Genomic DNA, 21223 nt, shown 5'->3' on the forward strand with positions numbered 1-21223 from the left:
TCTAAACCAATTAGTTATATGGATGTTCAAATTAAATAAGTAAATGACCTAAATGCATTTTTGACCTTTAACTTTTAAATAGTTGCAATTTTGGCTTCCTAACAATTTTTTTTCCTCTATCTTTAAGAAAATGTGCTCTTTTGATCCTCTATCTATACGAAAATATGTTCCTTTAGCCCTATATCTTTAGGGAAATATGCTATGTTGCCCCCTTTATCTTTACAAAATGTTGCGATTTTGACCCCCTATTTTGAGAAACATTTTTATTTCATGACGTCTTCTAAACAATTTTGCAACGTTTTGTAAAGTTAAGAGGTTAAAAATGCATTTATACCAAAATAAATTAATTAAATCAATAATTTATCATCTCACATATAATCAAGTTGGAAGAGAACATCTCATATACATCACAATATTTTTGACTATAAGGATGCACTTTCTGTTCAAGAGAAATATAAAGTCAGTTGTTTGAAAATTATAAGTGTTCTAATATTTTGACATAAAATTGAAGTTATATGCTTTGAAGTAAAATATTTTTGTTTTCAACTTATCTATTAATACAAGTATTCTTATAGGTTACATTATTGGAAATAAAATAGGATATGTCTATCTCCCGTGAGCATAGCTCACTTGACGGCAGGAACAATGCATTACTATATACAGGGATAGAGTTCGAATCTAGACACCTCACTTATTCAATTTAAAAAGTAAATTCTAGTTAATAAACTGCTTTACAAAAAAATGACATGTCTAAACAAAAGGTCATGACAATACATCCAAAATTAAAAGAGAAAATCAATCTAATTATAATACTCTTTAATGCCTTGTTTCATTACATCATCAAAATCTTAGAGTATAAATCCATAAGACTTAACCATAATTGTAAGGTCCATGAAATAAAAAAAAAAAAAAAAAGAAAATTTAAACATTCAACTATTCAATGCCAGTACAATAAATAAATGCATATTATGAGATATTCTAACAAAAGGTATTATATATTATTTTCTTCTTCCCTTCATGGCGTAAGGGCAACCTATTAGGTCCAGTACTCATACAATCCAACGACATATACATATGTTTTGTTCGCACCTATATTTCATATACTTAGTATCTGGTGGACAATCACCAACAGTTACACATTTAGTAAACGCTGTAATGAAAAATAAGAATAAAACAATGTTATTAAAATGACATAATAGATTGTGTACGACCTACAAACATAAGAAAGAAATTTGAAAAATCATAAAAATATGGATTATCGACAACATTCTCCACAACAAGGAAAAGAGGAAGGAATAAAATAATATCATACACAAACTTTAGAGTTTTAGCAATTTTCTCCTCTTTGCGTATAACAAATAGGATATGATTTGATCATTTTATAGGGTATAAAACACCTGTTGTATTAAAAAGAATTTAGAACTCAAGGAGTTGTAAAAGCCCTCATTGTTAAGTGTTTCTTCAGCATATCAATATATTGTATTTGTCCCTTTAGCACACTTACTAAACAGGTAACATAAAAAAAGTTAATGATTAGAAATCATTACTTTTTAATTAACTTTACATCCTCTCTAAATGCTTTCTTGAATTCCTAAATTAATTCATCCATGAAATAATTATGTTGTTATAAAAAAATAAAAAATAATGCTGTATTGATTAATAAAGATTTTTTTTAAATGATTCATTTTTTTAAAACGAAAATTGAAAGTCCGAAGACATCATTATGACTAACTGACATCTCAACTATGCCAACACTCCAACCAACCAACCAACCAAAGACCATTTACAATTGCGAAAATAATATTATTTCGGTCTCAAATTATAAGCTGTTTTAGTAATACCAATGAATGTTACTTCTTCTATTATACCCTTAATATTTTATTATTCTTTCTTCTCTCAGTTCTTTAATTTGATATTCTCATACCATTGATTAAGGATAATTTTATAAAATAATTCATAATTTCTTTTTTCAACACATAATTAATAACATATCTTAATATGCGTGAAATGATCAAGTCGACTTATAATTTTGGACGGAGGGGGTATATTATTATTATAAGAGGAAAAAAACAAGGAGTGACATAAAAAACAATAGTACGGAAGGAATGCAACATAGATACATCGAGTGCAAGAAGTACTCATTTTAAGACAACATACAACCAAAGATTATCACCCCTAACAACAAGGCCAATAAAAAAAAAAAAAGTCCTTGGCACCACAGCAAGAACAAAAAAGAAAACAAAATCTTGCAGAGTGACTAGAGTTTTAACCTTACCGTCAAAGTTCTGTGCAACAAGGAAAATGTTATGTGCAAAAAGGAAAAGAGAAAGAAAGAAAATAATAACGTTCATAAACTTTAGAGTTTTAACCATTTTTTCTTCTTCTTTGCATGTAAGAAATAAAGCATAATTTGATCACTTTATACTAAAGCACTTGATGTGCTAAAAAGAATTTAGCCCTTAAGGATTTGTAAAAAGTCCTCCTTAAAATTAGAATTATTAGTAAGTGTCTCTTAAGTAGATCAACGAGTTCACATTTTTTTTGTTAATCAATAGAATGCATTCTTTTTTATTAATTAACTTTACAACCTTCAATGATAGAAAGGAGAAATATTAAAAAAAAAAATATACAATCAGCGTGTAAACATAGTCATGCACAATTTAAACATATTGTATGAATTTTATATAAAAAATGATTTGATCATAGGAAATGAGTGTTGATGAGTCATAAAATCATGTTATTTTCCATATTACGTTTTAACTTATTTTGCAAGTAATCTTTATAAAAACCGCACTACAAGAAAAATGACATATACCTATGGAGGTTTACAGTAACGACACAAACGTAAGGATAGAAAATATATACATGCGGAAATATCATTGACCGTAGCTATAGAAAGTGTTTTTATATACGGTTAATGATATTGAAGGAAGAATAATAAAGAGATGAAATTGGAGCTAGGGTTACAATGTTAAGAGGTTAATCTAGTTTTCATCATCATCTACCCTTTCTTCTCAAACTCCTCTTTCAATTGACGAGGTGAGTTCTTTAATAGGCTTTATTTTTAAGTTAGGCTAAGTTTTGTTGTGAACGGGAATAATGAATGCATGTGATGGTGAGAACGAGGGTTTGAGAAACCAATGATAGGAATAACATAATTAAAAGTTTAGGAATTGTGTGAATTGATAGATTTATAACCCAAATTGCTGATTTTTCGTGTAGGAATTGGTACAAAGCAGAGTATGGGCGCTCATCGTCAGGGATAGGGCGTTAGGTGGCCGTGGTCAGAGAGCTAGCGCTAGTTTCAATGCTAAAAGCTTGTGTTCCGGCGCCAATATGTGTCTGAAGCGTTGTTTCAGGGCATGAGTCTAAAATTGATTCTTAAACTTGAGTATAAGCTCTTGGGTTTATTTTGGGTAAATAAAATGATATATTATTCATAGTTAGACACAATATAGAGAGAAAGAGGAAGAAAGAGAGTAAGAACACAATAAAAAAAGAGTTATCCAAAAGTAATTCCAAAATAGTTGTATCATTTCACTTTATTAAAAGAGTTTGCGAATTTTGTGGTGAAGGACATGCTAATGGTGAGTGTGTACCCGAGGGAGTGAGTGAGGAAGCCAATTATATGATAAATTATCAAGAAGAGAACTCTTACTCAAACACATATAATATGGGGTGGACACAAAATCCTAACCTCAAATATTCAAACAACACCACCTTAAACCAAATTACCTGCCCTTCCCAACAACAACCACAATCAAAGCCAACCGCACTTGAAGAAGCTTTGACTAGTTTCATCAAATTAACCCAAGCCAACTTCCAAGAGCTGAAGTTAAATGAAGAAAGTGTACAAAAGAACAATGAAGCTTCCATTAAGAACCTTGAAACTCAAATTGGTCAGTTGTCAAAACTAATGGCAGCACAATCAAGGGGAGGTTTTGGTGGCATTACTTCCAACAATTAAAAGAATGATGCATGTAATATGAGTGGAGTAGCTACCCCAATGAGAGTGGATAAGAGTGAGAAAAAGAGAGTTGAGTGTGAAGTTGAGGAGGAAGGGGAGAAAATAGAGAAACTCAAATATGCAAGCTCCATTTTGAGAAAGTCTAAAAGTAATATCCTCAAGGATGGTGATAAGCCTCTAATGATTCCATACCATGTGATGTTGCCTTATTCTCGTTTGAGTAAAAATAAGGAAATTGTTAAATATCCAAAGAATAAGAATTGCAAAGTCATTGAATTGAGAACCATAAATATACCCAAACCATTGAGTCTTGAGAATACCAAAAGAAAGATTGATGAAGTGGGTAATAAAGATGATGGCAAGGATGAAGTTGGAAATGAGCAAGAAAAAAAAAAAAAAGAGAATGCTGTTGAATCAAAGTGGAAATATCCACCCTGAATAGGTGTTGGTGCGTCAAGCTCAAGGACGTAAAAGAAAGCGCTTGATGGGAGGCAACTCATCCTTTTCCCTTCTTTGTTATTTGTTTATGTTATTTCCTTTTGTATTGAGTCAGATTTGAAGAGTGTCTCGAATAAGATTATATAAGTCCCTTATTTTGTAATGCATCTGAACTTGTTTGATTTTAATGAATTTACTTTTCTTGAAATTTACCAGTTCAGTAGCAAAGACTTCATCAACGGTTTGTCAAAAGTTCAAAGGAGGTAGTGCTTGCATGATTCTATGAGGGAAGTGTACGGCAGAAAATATGCTTAGGTAGCCACAACTTTCAGAAACCTCAGCTTGCAAGGTTATGCCTAAATTTATTTTTCAATTTTTACAAATATGAGTGTTTCCATGTAGGTGCTATTTCTAGGATTTGTGATTTTTCTTTGTAATTGACTGTAAAAATACTAACTAATGAGACATTATCATTAGGCATGTTTATGTGTGTTATGATTGAAAAGTTCAAGTTTGGGGTTGCTTTTGGAACTAGCAACACTCTAAGTTTGGGGTACTAGAGAAAGAAAAAGAAAATCACTTTGTACTAAAAGAAAAATATATATAAGCATGATTAAATAAGCTGAATTATCAAATTTGCTAACTAGGGAGATGAACTTTTGACATGATCATTGGTAGAGTAAGTGTTACTTTCCTGTTATTTTTCATTTTAAGTTGGTTCCTTGAGGACAAGTAATGATGCAAGTTTGGGGTTGGGATGATGCTCTGTCATTACTCTTTTAGTAGGCATTTTTCCATGTAATTTTTAAGTGATATTCATTGTAATTCATGGAGCTGCAAGCCACAAAATAGCAAAAATTGGAGTTTTGAAGATTCAAAATTAAGCCACCGAATCATACCATTCGGCCATCGAATTTGCTGCTGAATTCTACATGTTGTTTCAACAAAAATCGGCCACCAAAGGTTTTGGTTCGGCCACCGAAAATCCTGATGGGCCACACGTTTTTAATCAATTTGGCCACCGAATGGAGAGGCTCGGTGGCCGATTTTTACAGGCTTATAAAAGGAGAAATCCGTTTTCAGATTGAGGGTTCATGATTTTAGAGAGAAAAGACATATTTTGGAGCGGAGGCTTTGCATATCTGGTGGGAGACAATCAAAACTCATATTCAGTCATCTAATACTCGTATGAATCCTTGTTTCTATGGTAGTTATCTTGTACTTTAGCTATGAGTAACTAATCTCTTTGTGGTTGAGACTTAGATGAATCTCATGTAATCTTATGGGAACCATAATTTGTTGAACTCCTTTGAATATCAATGGAAGTCTAGTTTTAATTCATATTACTTTATGTTTAATGCTTTTTGTATGTTTATCATCGACTACTAACCCTAACTTTATGAATATGAAAATTGATCTTAGAGATTAAATGACCACTAACCATGGCTTTCGAATTTGATCCAGGTAATAAGTTTAACCTAAGTAATCATGCTAGAGATAGATCATTATTAGGTTATGACATAGGGAATAACATTCTTTTAAAACCTCAAACGTTTCAAATTCACTTAAGAGATTAAGGGATTGTTACTTGCGGGGAGAACTATAAATCAAGAGATTTGGTAGAGTTACTTTGTTAATCTTTCGTGAAGCTAGATAATCATTGATTGAACTAGGAGTGCAAATTACCATAGGAGAACTTCGGAGGATTCGAAGGTCTTAACCATACTTCTCTCTAATTTTCTAAAACCAAAATTTTACCGTTTTTAATTCAGTTTATGATACAACAATCAACTCAACTGCCTAGGTCAACCCATTGAATTTAATACATCGTTATTACTAATGAAATTGCCAAGTAGAAGTTAACAATGGTCATTGTGGAAATGAATTATTCATTACTTCGATTGAATTTGGTTCACTTGCCAAATATCTATCGATGATACATGTTTTTAATATGTAATAAATACTTTATGACAACATTAACTAATTCTCTCTCTTCAAGGGTAAACTTGTAAAACAACAACAATTGTCAATAAAATTGATGCAATAACCAACTTTCTTGATTCCCGTGTTTTTTCAAAAGAATTTTATATTTAGGGACAGACGTAGTACTATTTTCTAAACCAAGTAGTTATATGGACGTCCAAATTAAATAAATAAATGGCATAAATGCATTTTTGACCTTTAGCTTTTAAATAGTGGCAATTTTGGACCCTAACAAAAAAAAAAATTCCCTCTATCTTTAGGGAAATGTGCTTTTTTGTTCCTCTATCTATATGAAAATATGTTCTTTTAGCCCTATATCTTTAGGGAAATATGATCTTTTACCCCCTTTATATTTACAAAATGTTGCGATTTTGACCCCCTATTTTAGGAACACATGGCGTCTTCTATACAGTTTTGCAACGTTTTGTAAAGTTAAGGGGTAAAATTGTTATGTTTTCTGTTAGGGAACAAAATCACAACTTTTTAAAAGATAAGAGGTTAAAAATGCATTTAAACCTAAATAAATTAATTAAATCAATAATTTATCATCTCGCATATAATCAAGTTGGAAGAGAACATCTCATATACCTCACAATATTTTCGACTATAAGGATGCACTCTCCGTTCAAGAGAAATATAAATTCAATTGTTTGAAAATCATAAGTGTTCTAATATTTTGACATAAAATTGAAGTTATAGGCTTTCAAAGTAAAATATTTTTATTTTCAACTTATCTATTACAAATATTCTTATAGGTGAAATAAAAAAAAAAAAAAAAAATTTAAACATTCAATTACTCAATGCCAGTACAATAAATAAATGCATATTATGAGATATTCTAACAAAAGGTATCTTGCATATACTATTATTTTCTTCTTCCCTGCATGGCGTAAGGGCAACCTATTAAGTCCAGTACTCAAAGAAACCAACGATATATACATATGTTTTTTACACACCTATATTTCTTATGCTCAGTATCTGGTGGACAATCAGCAACAGTTTCACATTTAATAATCGCTGTAATAAAAAATAATAATAAAACAATGTTACTAAAATGACATAATAGATTGTGTACGACCTACAAACAAAAGAAAGAAATTTGAAAAAGCATAAAAATATGGATTGTCGACAACATTCTTCACAACAATGAAAAGAGGAAGGAATAAAATAATATCATACACAAACTTTAGAGTTTTAGCGATTTTCTCCTCTTTGCGTATAACAAATAGAGTATGATTTGATCATATTATAGGGTATAAAACACCTGATGTGTTAAAAAGAATTTAGAACTCAAGGAGTTGTAAAAGCCCTCATTGTTAAGTGTTTCTTCGGTGTATTAATATGTTGTGTTTGTCCCTTTAGCACACTTATTAAAGAGGTAACATAAAAAAATTGTTAGTAATTAGAATTCATTACTTTTTAAGTAACTTTACATCCTCTCTAAATGCTTTCTTGAATTACTAAATTAATTCATCCATGAAATAAGTATTTTGTTATAAAAAAATAATGTTGTATTGATTAATAAAGATTTTTTTTAAATGATTCATTTTTTCAAAATGAAAATTGAAAGTGCAAAGACATCATTATGACTAACTCACATCTCAACTATGTCAACACCCCAACCAACCAACCAACCACCATTTACAATTGTGAAATATATTTTCTTTGTTTCAAATTATAAGTCGTTTTAGTAAAAAAAATTGTCCCAAAATATAAATAGTTTAATCAAAGAAAAATCAATGTTACTTTTCCTATTATACCCTTAACTGTTTATTATTCTTTCTTCTCTCAATTTTTTAATTTGATATTCCCATACAATTGATTAAGGATAATTTTATAAAATAATTCATAATTTCTTTTTCCAACACATACTTAATAACATTTCTTAATATGTGTAAAATGACCAAATCGACTTATAATTTTGAACAGAGGGGTTATATTATTATTATTATAAGAGGAAAAAAACAAGGAGTGACATAAAGCAAAACTTATTTAAAAAAACAATAGTACGGTGGTACCGAAAATCTGCAAGCCAAACTGTTCTTTTGAGTTACAACATCTACAGACACAAAGGAAGGAATATGACATAGATACATCGAGTGCAAGAAATATTCATTTTAAGACAACATACAACCAAAGACTATCACACCTAACAACTAGGCCAATAAAAAAAAAAAAAAAAAGAGCCCTTAGTAGCACCACAACGAGAACAAAAAAGAAAACAAAATCTTGTAGAGTGACTAGAGTTTTAACCTTACCGTCTATGTTCTGTGCAACAAGGAAAAAGTTATGTGCAGAAAGGAAAAGTGAAAGAAAGAAAATAATAACATTCACAAACTTTAGAGTTTTAACCATTTTTTTTCTTTGCATGTAAGAAATAAAACATAATTTGATCACTTTATAGTAAAGCACTTAATGTGCTAAAAAGAAATTTAGCTCTTAAGGATTTGTAAAAAGTCCTCCTTATAATTAAAATCATTAGTAAGTGTCTCTTAAGTAGATCAATGTGTTATGCTTGTCCTATTAGTTATTAAAGAGTTACATATATTTTTTTTGTTAATCATTAGAATGTATTCTTTTTTTAATTAACTTTACAACCTTCAATAATGATAGAAAGAAGAAATATTAAAAAATAATATACAATCAGCGTGTAAACATAGTTATGCACAAGTTAAACATATTGTATGAATTTTATATACAAAATGATTTGATAATAGGAAATGAGTATTGATGAGTCCTAAAATCATGTTATTTTCCATATCACTTTTTGACTTGTTTTGCAAGTAATCTTTATAAAAACCCCACTACAAGAAAAATGACATATACCTATGGAGGTTTACAGTAACGACAAAAAAACTTAAGGATAGAAAAGATATACTTGCGGAAATATATATCATTGACTGTAGCTATATAAATTGTTTTTATATACGGTCAATGATATTGAAGGAAGAGTTATAAAGAGATTGAATTGGAGCTATGAACTAAACCTTGGGTAGTTATGATTATGCAAGTGAAAAGAACTATGAACTTAGGTTTAATGTTGTATGCTAGTTGCCCTATTTTATGCCATTATTGCTATTTATGTATGTGTTATGCTGCATGGCATTTTTTCTTGATTGGAATTTCGGTTATACAAAGAATATTGCAGGGGTTGTAGTTGAAAATTGCTTGAGTGTAACCGCTTTCACTAAAATGTGCAACCTATTGTCATGCTAAAAACTTGTTTAAAAACCTTACGTTCTTTGTGTAAACGACTGTTTGGACCATATGATAATAACACGAACATATAGGCAATATAATGGCATAAGTGATGACACTAGGCCCCGTTTGGATAAACAACTTATATAGATGCTTATGACATTAGGGCTTATAACATTAGAGTTTACATCATAAGCTCTTATACTTGATAAGCTATTTATGTTTGGATATGTACACTAAAAGTACTTACATAAATTGAAGTGTTTGGATCAGACACTACATTAGTAATTATCAAAATTTTAAATATTTTTAATTTAACAAAAAAATCAAAGAATCGAACCACAAAAATCAAAGATAATAGTGTACAGTTTGTTACCAAAAAAATACAAGTTAAGTTTGTTTTATTTATTCAGTTTCATTTTGTTACGTAACAAAAAAATAATAAAAATCTTCCTTAAAAAAAATAATCTTAGTTATGTGTGTTACTTTGGTAAGATAAGTATATAGCAATTTTGTTACTTATGCACCGCCAAAGATAACCAAAATTATAATTAAAATATATGTTTGTTTCTAAAAACAAAAAACAAAAAAAATTAAAATATATGTTTTGAAAAAGTAGATCCAGAGAGAATTGAAGGAGGTTACATAAATTCATAAGCTCCTTGTTAAGTCGGAGGGTAAGCTGAAAATTTAGGCTTATTAAAATATGACATAAACAACTTATGAAACTATGATAAGCTATTTTTATTTATTTACCCAAACACCTTTAAAAAGGCTTATGGGAGTAGATAAGCCCATATAAGCTCAAAATAAGCCAATCCAAACGGGGCCTAGGTCATATAGCACTTTTGTTATAGTTTTTATGTAATTTAGGTTGAGTTCAGGTGATTATGCATGAGTTAGAAGATGCAAAAGGACTGATTTTTTATGCTGAAGCTAGTAGAAAATCGTACTCCGATTTTCAGCATCGTAGTTCGATTTATGAACCTGTTTTGGGACATTTTGTCTCGTAAAAAATCGTGCTCCGATTTATGAAAATCGGGCTACGATTTGGCAGACGCTCCAGCTAGGATCTTACTTTAATGAAGCCATCGTGCTCCGATTTACAGCATCGGAGTACGATTTTAGCGTTTCTGGAAATTTTCCTATAAAAGGGAAGTTGTTTTCAGAAGGAAGGGTTCAAAATTTTGGAGAAAGAAACTGACTTTTGGAACAGGAGATCTGGAGAGAAGGTGGGAGACCATCAAAATCAATTTCATGTAATGAATCCTTCTTTTACATTAGTTATTTGTGTTTTAGCCATGAGTAGCTAGATCTTTTGTGATTAGGTCAAGAGATGATTTTGTTCTAGCTCATGTTTATGTAACTTGTAACTCTTAATCTTTATGAATGTCATTCTAGTTTATTCAGTATAAATTATTCTTAATGCTTTATGATTCGGACCCAATATAATTGATTCAAGAGTTTATATGACTACTGACACTAGCATGTAACTCTGACATATCTATACTGTTCAATCTAACGGACAATCTAGGTGTAACACCCCGTTTTCCCAACATAAAAATTTCACATAAATAATCAGAGTTTTTCAACATAAACGGAATGTCACATTCTTTTCTTAAAATCATAAAGTGAATAAATAACTATTTATCCTTTAAAATTCAAATACAAGATCTTTAATACTTCGCAGCGGAATTTATTTCAATAACTAAAACAGTCTTTGGCACGAAGGCCTCTTCATAAATGTCGCATAAAAATCCAATCTAAAAACATAGTCATAAATCTTCAAAAACAATACGTAAGGAATAGAAAAGCAATAACAAAGTTCCCATCCCGTTACGTATCAGAGCACCTAAGACACACGAGAAGGAAAGCTCACACGACATCAACTATTCTTGGTTACCTGTTAGTTACCCATGGTGGGCAAACAGAAGGGGTGAGATTTCACAAATAATAATATTAAGCATATAATTCATCAATTACATTTAACAACATAAGCATCATCAATCATATTTAACAACTCATAGACAACATCATGTAATCATCATAATATTCATCATAGATAATAATATATCATAATTCACTTCTTTAATAGTTCAAATAAAGAATCACAGCTTTAAACAATTTCATGATTTAACAACTTAACAACTCGACAACTTGATAACTTGACAACTTGACAACTTAACCTCTTGACTATGCAACTTAATCTTCTAATCATGCATGTGGTACCAATCTTTGAGCGTAAATAGGCTCCCAGGGCATCAAGCCCTCAACTTTATTTGAGCGTAAAAAGGCTCCCAGGGCATCAAGCCCTCAACTTAATTGAGCAAAGGCTCCAGGGCATCAAGCCCCCAACAATGAAATGCTAATGCATGAACTCGACCTCGTAATATCTTAAATCGACAACATCTTATATAATCCAATAATTTGGAACTTCATCATCTTAATCAACTTAGACCGACTCATGCAGCTTAGTTAAATAACAACAGCAACACAACAGTATACAAAAACAGCATGACATAATAATATCAAATGCAAGTCAACAACGTCTCAATTATTCACATATAATTCAAGTAATGCATATACAATTATATCACAATATAACAACATCAAATAATAATCAACATCTTAAAACATCATATATACATATAACACTTCATCAATCATGGACAATATCGTATTCACAAACATATACATACATATACTAATTCATCAATCATAATCAATTATTCACTGTGACCTACGTTCAGTAATTTGACCATAACTCAAATTCTATAAATCCTTTTGAAGTCAAACCAACGGCATTAGAAAGCTAACATTTATACCTACAACTTTTGTGTTTACACCTAAGACCAATTCTGTACCAATCAATACCAGTTTTCATTTCAAATTCGGACAAAGTTGTGCTGAAATTCATAAAAATTCACTAAGACCTCCTTGGAGTATTTTCATCATAACTCCTAAACCAAAACTAATTTTTACGCCACACCAAAGCCATTGGAAAGCTAACAAAATTATCTACAACTTTCATTTTTACACCAAAACCCAGTTCAAAACGGAAACGTGTGAAAAAGACGCAAGAACATGAAACAGAAGATGCTGTCATCGTGCAGCTCTCGGGAAAAACCAATTTTTCACCCAAAAATCCCAATTTTGACTTCCCAATGCCCAAATTTGATTCCAAAATTTGTCTAAACATTTATATAGATAAAAAGAGACTCAAAACCATATAAAACTTGACCAAAAACATTATTTTAGAAAATCATCAATTAACCACTTTTAACCCTAATTCCCAAATTCTCAAAAACTAAAACCTACAACATGTTAAATCCAATTTTCAGAATCAATGACTTAAGATTATTGAATGTTAGTCCCACCCTTACCTTATAACTCAAAATCGCCGCTTTCTAGGTCTTTCTCCCTTCTCTTGGCTTTTTATCCCTTTTCTCCAAAATTGATCGTACGTTATGTTTTTTTTCTAAACTAGGTTTCTCCTATTTATAACCCTTTTTTCTATTTTATCTTATTTCTCTTTCTCCCCCAAAACTCTCTAAAATCTCATAACAAACTCTCAACTCAATCTTATTTCTATTTTCAAATCTTAATCTATTAAATAACAACATAAGCCACTTAATAAATCACATAATCAAATAAATATATTTTAAACTCTTCTTAATAAATTTTAGACTCAATTAAATAATTAAATAAATCAAATAATTCAAAGAGGGCGTTACACTAGGGATGGATCATTATTAGGTTGTGATACTTAAATTAATGGACTTAAAACATTTTATGATTATAGGTTCACCTAAGGGATTAGGGAATTATAATCAGAAAAGAGGGATTTTGATCAAGGGATTGACCTAAGCTATTTTGTTAATTTGTCTTAAACTTTATAACATTCGTAAACTTAATAAACAAGTTGTTAATGAGTGATGAACAGATGAATCGATTGACCTAGTCATCTCTCCATATTATTTCTCGAACCAATTTTACGTTAATCATTTTATTTACATTTGCAATTCAAACCAATTGCCTCCCCCCCCCCCCCCCCCCCCCCCCCCCATTCTACAAATATCCTTAATAATAATGTTACTACTGAATGGAAGTTGAAACGGTCCTTGTGGATACGAATCTTTATAAATTTTATTAGTTCGATATAAGTTAGTACACTTGTTAATTTTCTATCAATATATAAGAGAGTAAGATATGTGTATATGTGTGACTTTAAGTATTGTGAAAATGATATTGAACTTCTTACGGGGATGTTTGAAAACCCTTTTAGGATTGACATACGAAAAGGATATGCTTAGAACCTGAAAATAGCTTTAACAAGTATAAGAATAAAAAATATTCTCAGATAACAGCATGCGCAAATATGTTAAGATTATGAAATTCAGTTATGTCGTGTCCTTGGCAGCCTCAAGAACTAGGTTAGATGGATTTAACCCTAGTTGGTAAACCACACGTAGTCAGGGAGTCCAGCGTTAGCCTGATACAATAGTTATTTTTGCCGGTCAGCAGTGACAAGCTAATGTGCACTCCGTAAAATGAACTCAGATAATGTGTTTGTCCCACGCTAACATTATAATTATGTATATGAAAGATATGATACGAATATGACAAGATTTATGATAGTATACAGTCAGTGATCCTAAACTTCCCCATATCGCTACGATACGCATGACAAAACAGTAAACCCAAGACTATGTATATGTACAGACATATGGCGATCATAGGATCCCGATATTGCCTACAACCTAGGAAAGGTGGAACTCACTAAGACATCCGGTCTCACCCCAATCGCTTTATTTTGTTTCAAATAAGTAGGTCGCTCGTGGCAAGGATTAGTAGAAGGAAGCCAGATGATTTACCTTCATACGCACGCTTCATACCAGTTTTAGATAATTTCTTATGTATTCAGATATGTATCAAATATATGTATTTCACATATATTATTTTATCAGATGTACGAACTTGTAATAATGTTTGTATTCATTCGAACGAAATTCTGTTATAATTTTAATGTATCTAGTACTTTATGTTTAACACCCATTTAAATATTATAGACAATTTAGTATGGGTGTTACAAATATATTATTCATAGTTCATAACAAACAAGAAATCAATGTAGAGCTTAATTGGGGCAGTTATCCTCTAAAGTAGAGGAGCAATGTAATTAAGTAGTTACAATGTGAATTTTGCGTGAGTTAATTCTCACGCTAGTGTTATTAATTCTGCATGACTTAATTCACGGTGCGTGTGTTAACTTACGCTAGTGTTAATTTTACTGTATGCTGATATAACAGTAGCTGCGTGAGTTAAATCACGCAGAGACAATTTCGTCTTTTCAGTCGGGGGCGAGCAAAAACAGTTGGGTGAAGAGCATAATTCTTACCATAGGCAGGTGAGTGAGCGCCATTTAGGAGCTTTAATTAACCATAAAACTGGTTAATCATTAGTATTCATTAACCTTCGATGATAGAAATGGAAAATTTTGTACCAAAAAAAAAAAATAAAGAAATGGAAACTTTTTAAAAATAAAAATAATGTTCAAGCCGCATGACTGAGTATAAAATTGTAGAATTTTTTACGTATAAAATTACCTTGATCATAAGGACTGAGTATAAAATTGTGTAGTTGCATTTTTCATCAGAGAACATGCCTTCTTAAGATATTTTAGTTCAGTATTTGTCCTTTCATTCAAAAGATCCTTTCCTTCAAAGATTTGCAACCGAAGAATCCATATGTAGTAGTAATTAGAGGTATAATAAGTATTAATTAATTTGTATATAGTAAACGAAAAACTATCTAAAATTATTCATTAGGGGGATTGGGAATCGGTGTTGTTCACGCCTTGGGTCCATCTCTCTTATAATAATTACTCTTTCATTTCAATCTCCTAAAACATACAAAATTACACTAAAGTCACTATGATTTTTCTGCCTTAAAATGCATCAGATCTCAATTTGTCTTGGGGAAGTGGACGTTCTTCCAATGAGTTATCAGCTATAAAAACAATATATAAAGCATTGTAGTTATGTCTTTATAGTAATAGTAGCCAAAAAAAAAAATGTTATACTATTTTAATTTTGATAAATGGGTTAACTTTGTTAGGCCTAATGATTTTTATGGTATTATTATTTTTTTGTTAAATAGACTATATACGTTTAGGCTGTTGTAGGCATTAAAATCTTGATCCCCGTGCATAACATGTCGAGTTAATATTGATATACGGAATTGATTTTATATATGTTTTTATTCTTTATTTTTCTTTGAGAGGAAGTTTTGTTCTTAAATTGATACTCATTGGAATAATATATCGGATTGTGGCACAATTATCATCTTGGAATAACAGGTTTCTGTCTTTTGGTGGCCGACTGGTATTGCTAAAATCTGTCATGTTCTTTCTTCAGATTTACTTTCTTTCCTTTTTCAGAGCCCCTGCAGGTATATTTTTTCTATCGAATCTATTTTTATAAGATTTTTTTGGGGGGTGGTGAGGAACATAGGAAAATTTCTTGGATAAAATGGGACTCAATTTGTTTACCAAAGGCGGAAGGGGGGTTGGGGGTTAGAAAGGTGGGAGCTTTTAATGTATCTTTGTTGGGGAAGTGGTGTTGGAGAATGATGAATTAGAAAGAGAGGTTGTGGTATCGTGTGCTGAAAGCCCGTTATGGCGAGTTGGGGGGCGGTTACAGGGGGGAGGTGTGGCTCCCCTTGGTGGAGGGCGGACAGTTTCTAGTGTCAGGGAGGGGGTGGGTGAGGGTGTGGGGAATTAGTTTGATGTTAACCTCCGAAGGGTAGTTGGTAATGGACGCAATACTTTGTTTTGGTATGATAGATGGATGGGGGAAACACCTTTAAGATTAAAATTCCCCCGACTCTTTGACCTGGCTATCTGCAAGGAGTGTTCGGTGGAGGACATGAGTAGTAGGGGGTGGTTGGAAGGGGGAGGGGCGTGGGTGTGGAGACGCCGTCTGTTAGCTTGGGAGGAGGAAAGTGTTCTCTTTTATTACATAACATTGTTTTGCAGGATTCCGTTAATGATACTTGGAGATGGTTGTTAGATCCAGTTCATGGCTATTCAGTGCGAGAAGCATACATGTATCTTACTCACTCAGGTGATACTGTGGATAGGACTCTTGTGAATGATGTCTGGCACCGGAATATCCCTCTCAAAGTGTCTTTGTTGGCTTGGCGTCTTTTTCGCAACAGACTACCGACGAAGGGCAACTTGTCAAGGTAGGGTGTTCTTGGCTCTACAGACATCACATGTGCAACTCCAGGGTGCGCAAGTACGGAAATGGTATCTCATCTATTTCTTCAATGCGACATTTCCAGAGAGCTTTGGTGCAAAGTCTGGAATTGGCTAGGTATCTCTTTGGTTACACTTGTTCATTTGCGACACTACTTTATTCAATTTTCCACAATGGTGGGCTTGCCAAGATCTTCACATTTATTTTTAAGGACAATTTGGTTTGCTACAGTTTGGATAATTTGGAAGGAAAAGAATTACTGTATATTCCAAAATACAGCATCTGCTTCCATTGCTCTTCTCGAAAAAAATCAAGCTAAATTCGTTCTTATGGATAGAATCTAAACATGTTTCCTTTTGTTATAGTTATATTGACTGGTGGAAACACCCGCTTCTGTGTATGAGTGTACAAGTGTAATTAGTTTTTTTTTTTTTTTTGTTGCTACTGTTTCCTTAGCAGCATTGTTACTGTGTAAATACTTTCCAGTGTTTCTCCTTTTGCATGCCTTGTGCAGGATGAATCACCGTTGTTAAATATATCTCATCTTGATTTGTTCAAAATATATATATATTTTTGTACCAAAAATTTCTCAATAAATGAGTGTTGATTAATTGAAGAATATGCATATTTTTTATGATAAGGAAGATTTATTTCAGCTTTTTCAAGTTATTTAAAATAAGGTTTAATTAATCAATAAATCTCTTAACTATTTGAGAATTTTTAAATAGGTCATTGAACTAAAAAAGTTGTAATCAAATGGTTGAACTATTAATTTTTTTTCCAACTGGGTTCTTCAGTTAAAAAAGCCGTAGGTCAACTGTCTTGGACCGTGACAGAGCAACTAGATTTTATACATGAGCACTTAATTTCCACACCATTAAATCATTTTAATTATTATATACTAAAATTGCTAATATTCTCAACAAAAGAATACTGAAATCCTTAATTTCTTTTGCTAAAATAATTGTTCCTGGCTTCTACAGCTGCATCTACGTTTCAGCCAAATCAACTGCATTTCTTCAACTATCGACTACATTGAAGGTTGTATGGGCATAAAATTGAAGGTATAGGCTTTGAAGTGAAATATTTTTATTTTTTCAACTTAGCTATTACAAATATTCTTATTGGTGACATTGTTTCATTTCATTACCAAATTTTTAAAGTACAAATCCATAATAACAAGGTCCGTGAAATTGAGAAAAATAAATAATTGAAACATACAATTATTCAGTGTCAGTACAATAAGTAAATGACAATCATGAAATATTCTAACAAAATATATCTTACATGTATTTTTTTCTTCTTCTTCTTCTTCCCTACATGGCGTAAGTGCATCCTTTTGGGCCTGGTACTCATACAATCCACAATTTATGATATCTACATATTCCTTTTTCGCACCTATATATCTTAAACCAAGTATTTGGTGGACAATCAGCAACAGTTATACATGGAACATACGCTGTAATGAAAAATAAGAATAAAACAATGTTACTAAATGATATAATATATTGCGTACCACCTACAAACTAAAGAAGGGATTTTGAAAAAGCATAAAAATATGGATTATCAACAATGTTCTTTGCAACAAGGAAAAGAGAAAGGAGTAAAATAATATCATGCACAAACTTTAGAGTTTTAGCTCTTAAGGAGTTGTAAAAGCCCTCCCTAAAATTAAAACATTGTTAAGTGATTCTTCAATATATCAATATATTGTGTTTGTCCTTTTAGCACACATACTAAAGAGGTAACATAAAACAATGTTAATCATTATAATTCATTATTTTTTAACTAACTTTACATCCTCTCTAAATGCTTTCTTCAATTCCTAATTTGATTCATGCATAAAATAATTATGTTGTTATAAAAAAAATAATGTGGTATTGATTACTAAAAAGAGCTGTTTTTTTAATTCATTCATTTTTCTCAAAACAAAAATTGGAAGTGCAAAGACATCATTATGACCAACTAACATCCCAACTATGCCGGCCCCCAACCAACCAACCAACCAACAACCATTTACAATTGCTTAAATAATATCATCTCCGTCAAAAATTAATTATAAGGCGCTTTAGTAAAAAAGAAAGTTCCAAAATATAAGTCGTTTTACAATATCAATGAAATGTCAATATTACTTGTTCTAATATACGCTTAACCGTATGTTATTCCCTCTTCTTTAAATTAATTTGTCTTTTCCAAACCATTAATTAAGAATAATTTTGTAAAATAACTTATAATTTTTTTTTTCGACACAAAACTAATAACATTTCTTAATTTGTATAAAATGACCAAATCTCTTATAATTTAGGATGGAGGGGGTATGTTATTATTATGAGAGGGAAAAAAAACAAGGATTTAAAAATAATAGTACGGTAGCACCTAAAATCTGCAAGCCACATTGTCCTTTTGAATGAAAAACATCTACACACACAGAGGAAGGAATGTATCATATAAGAAGTAATCATTTTAGGACAACATACAACTAAAGACGATCACCCTTGACAACAAGACAAATAAAACAAAAACACACGAAAAACAAGAGCCCTTAACACCACCACAAGAACCAAAAAAAAAAAAAAAATCTTGCAGCGTGACTAGAGTTTTAACCTTACCGTCAGAGTTTTGTGCAACAAGGAAACAGTTATGTGCAACAAGGATAAGAGAAAGAAAGAAAATCATAACATGCACAAACTTTAGAGTTTTAACCATTTTTTTTCCTTCTATTTGCATGTAACAAATAAAACATAATTTGATCACTTTATAGTAAAGCACTTGATGTGTTAAAAAAACATTTGAGCTCTTAAGGAGCCGTAAAAAGCCCTCCCTAAAATTAGAATCATTATTAAGTGTCTCTTAAGTAGATCAATGTGTTGTGCTTGTCCTTTTAGCACACTTCTTACTAATGAGTTAACATAAATGATAGATTTTTTTAGCAAGTGTACTAAATACTATCGAAGTAGTAAAAATATCGTTCCCACGAGGACTGTGTTAATCTCAATTTAGCAATAAAGTAAATATTTAAGATGTATAAAAGTTCTTTTGAATTGCCACTAGGCAGTTGATTGGTTTGATTGCAATAAAAGTAAATAACAGAAAATAAAGATAGTTTTGGAAAAATATATATAAGAGATGAGACTAGGTCTTTCGAATCATCTATGTTCCCCTAATTGGTATACTGCACCTATTCTTATGAATGATTTTCTAGTTTCACGATAGTTAACAAAATAGTCCTAATCAATCCCTTGACTTAGAACCCTCTTCTCAAACTACAGCCCCTAATTCCTTAGGTGGTCTAATAATCTTCGAAGGTTTAAGCACGTTAACCTAATATCACTAACAAACGATTATCCATTCCTAGACTAACCCTGTTTATTAGAACAATGCAATTCTGTCTAAGTAGAAAGCTATGGTCAGTAGTCATTCATTCTCACTAAATCTTGTTTATATATGATCGGGATATAAAAAGCATTAAGAACAATTGAATTGAATAAAAACTAGATTATCATTCACAATAAATAGAGTTTCACATCAACATGGTTCAATTAGGGTTAAAAGGAATCATCTCAGACCTAATCAAAGGAAATTAGCTAGACATAATCAAAGAATTAAACAACATAGTAAAGAAAATAAACCAATAGAGTTCCGTCGTTGCCGGCTTAGCTCCTAATTTTCTTTCAATCGATGTTGTTCTTTTTTGTTTCCATGTGCAAGCTTTTTCTTTTTCTCTCGTGCTGCGTGAATGCCTAATTCCTTTCTTCCAAAACATGGCTTCTCTCTGTACCAAGCGTATTTTCTCTTGCTTTCATTTATTTCCTTGTGCCACATGTTCCTAAAATCGTGTCACGAAATAGCCATCGTGACACGTTTTAACCACTGTCGAATGAACCTCATCCTATGCTCCAAATCGTGACACGTTTTCAACAATCGTGACACGATTTTGCTTTCTTTGAAATCTTCTATTTTTCTTGTTTTCTTTGCTGTTTAAACTTGCTTGTGAACTCAAGATATCATGAAAATGATACTTAAAATAGTGAATGACTGACTGTCATCAATAAAAAACTAGTAAATCATTAGAAAAATATACCTAAGGAGGTTTATAGTGATGGCTGAAAAAATCTCAAGTATAGAAAAAAAAATACCTACAAAAATATCAAGGACCGTAGCTTTAGACATAAGAAACACTTTAAAGAATAAAATATACCAAGATTAAAGAGATAAAGAGTTGTGGGTGTATTATTTGAATTCGCTCTCTCCCCTCAGTGTCTTTCAGGGTTTAAAACCCTAATTCATGTTGATTTCATGTACATTTATGCTACTTTTAATTTGATTTTCTGAATATTACTCTTCATATGCCTAAATCCAAACTATTGAATTGAAGTTT

At 31.4% G+C, this 21223-nt stretch overlaps 3 long non-coding RNA genes across 5 annotated transcripts; all 3 read right to left on the minus strand.

Annotated features, from left to right (window-relative positions):
- Positions 1–974: 974 nt before the first annotated feature.
- LOC112417571 (uncharacterized) lies at positions 975–2408 on the minus strand. The gene is made up of 2 exons (XR_003008175.2): positions 2276–2408; positions 975–1150 (listed from the first exon to the last, which is right to left on the minus strand). It is a non-coding gene; the product is annotated as an uncharacterized lncRNA (long non-coding RNA).
- Positions 2409–7081: 4673 nt separating this feature from the next.
- Positions 7082–8803, minus strand: LOC25481916 (uncharacterized). The gene is made up of 2 exons (XR_003008044.2): positions 8647–8803; positions 7082–7405 (listed from the first exon to the last, which is right to left on the minus strand). It is a non-coding gene; the product is annotated as an uncharacterized lncRNA (long non-coding RNA).
- A 2627-nt stretch (positions 8804–11430) lies between these two features.
- Positions 11431–19567, minus strand: LOC11432833 (uncharacterized). Of its 3 annotated transcripts, XR_005644226.1 has the most exons (4): positions 19455–19567; positions 18133–18304; positions 15193–15304; positions 11434–11489 (listed from the first exon to the last, which is right to left on the minus strand). It is a non-coding gene; the product is annotated as an uncharacterized lncRNA (long non-coding RNA). The 3 variants fall into 3 exon arrangements; XR_005644229.1 differs by lacking the exon at positions 15193–15304 and having other exon boundaries at positions 11431–11489; XR_003008152.2 differs by lacking the exons at positions 11434–11489; positions 15193–15304 and having other exon boundaries at positions 18034–18304.
- Between the last annotated feature and the right edge of the window lie 1656 nt (positions 19568–21223).

Source organism: Medicago truncatula, chromosome 1 (genome assembly GCF_003473485.1).
Source record: "Medicago truncatula cultivar Jemalong A17 chromosome 1, MtrunA17r5.0-ANR, whole genome shotgun sequence".
In the NCBI taxonomy this organism is placed as follows: domain Eukaryota; kingdom Viridiplantae; phylum Streptophyta; class Magnoliopsida; order Fabales; family Fabaceae; genus Medicago; species Medicago truncatula.